General features: G+C 63.6%; 1 pseudogene; it reads left to right on the top strand.

The window, feature by feature from the left end:
• Nucleotides 1-2500, top strand: part of LOC148378703 (28S ribosomal RNA) — a 7327-nt pseudogene that overhangs the window by 2528 nt on the left and 2299 nt on the right.

Here is a 2500-nt window from a genome sequence, read left to right as displayed (position 1 = left end):
CGTCGTCCCCTCGGGCGGGCGGTGGGTCGCGGGGTCTGCGGCGGGTGTCGGGCGAAAGCCCGCCCCGCCCTGCCCCCTTCCCGCAGGCCACCCGGGGCGGTCGCGGCGGGGTCGCGCTTGGTAGCTCCGGCGTACGTTCCCCGGCGAGCGCAGTCGTCGGCCGTCGGTGAGGGCGGTGTCGCGGGGGGTGCCGGGTGGCGGGCGCGGAGGCGACTTTGGACGCGCGGCGGGCCCTTCCCGCGGATCATCTCAGCTGCGGCGCCCGTCGGGGCCCCGCGGCGGCGCGGACGTCGGCCGGTCGCTTCCCGGCCCCGCGAGGGGCCGGTGGCGGTCGCGCTCGGCGGCCGTCCGCTCGGTGCGCTCCCGGCGGGTGGCCTCGGCCGGCGCCAAGCAGCTGGCTTAGAACTGGAACGGACCAGGGGAATCCGACTGTTTAATTAAAACAAAGCATCGCGAAGGTCCAAGGCGGGTGTTGACGCGATGTGATTTCTGCCCAGTGCTCTGAATGTCAAAGTGAAGAAATTCAATGAAGCGCGGGTAAACGGCGGGAGTAACTATGACTCTCTTAGGCTTATATGCCGGGGGTCACGGTTTCCTGGCAGCCGCCCAAGGGGAGCAGTCGGATGCGGGCTGCTCCTCGGCTGTCAGTCGCGTCATGTAAGATTGCACCTCCACGTGGTGCCCGCTGGTAACGGCCGTGCGCTTCCTTATACACAGCGCATTCGGGGGCCGGCTAACGCAATCAGCTTAGGGGGGAACGGCGCCCGCTCATTATCCTCCCGCACAGAGAGTGACAAGGTTCCGGCCAGAATTGCCGTGCTGGCTCAACAAATCGGCAGGCGCGCAGTTATTTGAAAGGGGCTGCGTGACCTGGGCGACCTTACTGACCCGAAAGGTGAGAAATTCTCCCTAGTGTAATGCCTCAGGCCCTGCGGCGGTCTGATATCTCTGATGGTGGAGATGAAACTGTGAGACTGCGGGGGTGGCGGGCCCCTGCCTGGTCCCGACAGGGGCCTATGAAAGATTCCCTCCCGAGGGTGGCTGAAGAGACCAAGCGGCCACACTTACCCTCTTCCGGCGGCATGTTTGAGGTTGGGCATGCCGTGTGCGCTTCAACCTCTCCGGTGGCCATGGGGACCAACCACCGGAGGATTGCTTGGGGTCCCCAACCGGCCTGTAGTCACTTCTACAGGCCACGGCTGCGAAAACTCCTTTGGTTCGGAAGTCCGTATACACAGCTGCACAGATCGAGGTCACAGTCAGTCTGGCCGTAGGAGCGGGTGGATACAGGCTGGCGAAGCCTCTGAGAACTCCTCGGTGGGCCATGGCGTCCGTCTTCCCATAACGAGGCCACGGTCGGCGGGCGCTGGATATGGGCCACAGCTCGTTGGGAGGGCCGGGTACACGGTGCCCCACGGCCACCTTGATGCGGAGTGGAGCCGCGTGGTCGGAGGTGGAGGCGCGGTGTAAATGCTCGTTGAGGGTAGAGCATGTTGGATTCGGCGAGTGAGGAGGAATGGGAGGTCACTATGCGACGGTACGGCAGGCAGCGGGTGAATAGTAGGATCGCTGCCGCGCTAGTCAAGGAAGTAGGTCGGAAGCCTGAACCGACCGAGTCTCCTGCTTCGGACGCTATGTCGGGCCGCGGGGCTGCATGGGTCGATCTTGGCTAGCGGGACGCTCAGTAGCGGACCCAGGCGGGAACGGGGATAGGCTCCTCGGGCTGGGTCCGGCGAAGTAGCAACTGCGAGGCTGTTTGCAACATGAACGATACGTGGAGTCACCCCCCTGGACTCTCGAGGAGTCCGAGACTCGGTTGTTGTAGTTGCTGGCTGCCCCTGGGGCTGGGTTCCACCGCGGGTGCGTACCTGCGGTGGTGGGGTTAGCCCCGCACCGACGGCTGCGTTTATCGGCTCCAAGGGAGATCCTGTGACTCGGTTTCTTATGATCATCTCCTGCATGTATTGGGGAACTAAGCGACATTGAACATGGAATCGGGTGACTGGTCGCCCGATTGTGGACTGCTCGCAGGGTGGGTTGTGGCAGCACCTGTGCCCTACTCATATATCAGCGTGGACTTTCTCATCCATGCGACTTGAACGCTAACGCTTGCATTCTTTGGGACGCCTGCCGCAGCGTCACACCAGCCCGTGCGAGGTTCTGACCCGAACGGTCGACCTAACGGAGGGACGTTGTCTTACTCCTGTGGCCGACTCACCGGACAGCTGCGTACGGGTCTGGGACCAGAGGTGCAGGTGGAAGGGAAGGGGCGGATAGTGCGACGCGGTGGTGTGGCCAGGCTAGTCTGCGGTCTGGTCAGCCACCAACTCGGTGATGCGTGACGGCGACAGGGGCCCCCCTGGCTATCCGGCTTGACTCCCAAACAGGTCAGGTGCACCTGGAACCCTATAGGTCTTGTGAGTTGGTGGTATGATCCTTAAGCTAAAGAGGCGGTGCAGGGGCCTGCCCGGTAGGTGTACCGACACTGATGCGTGGATCC

Source organism: Syngnathus floridae, unplaced genomic scaffold (genome assembly GCF_059516105.1).
Source record: "Syngnathus floridae isolate MCC-2025c unplaced genomic scaffold, RoL_Sflo_1.0 HiC_scaffold_30, whole genome shotgun sequence".
In the NCBI taxonomy this organism is placed as follows: Eukaryota; Metazoa; Chordata; class Actinopteri; order Syngnathiformes; family Syngnathidae; genus Syngnathus; species Syngnathus floridae.
The sequence above is the reverse complement of the archived record's forward strand: the minus strand, read 5'-3'. Positions and strand labels throughout refer to the sequence as shown.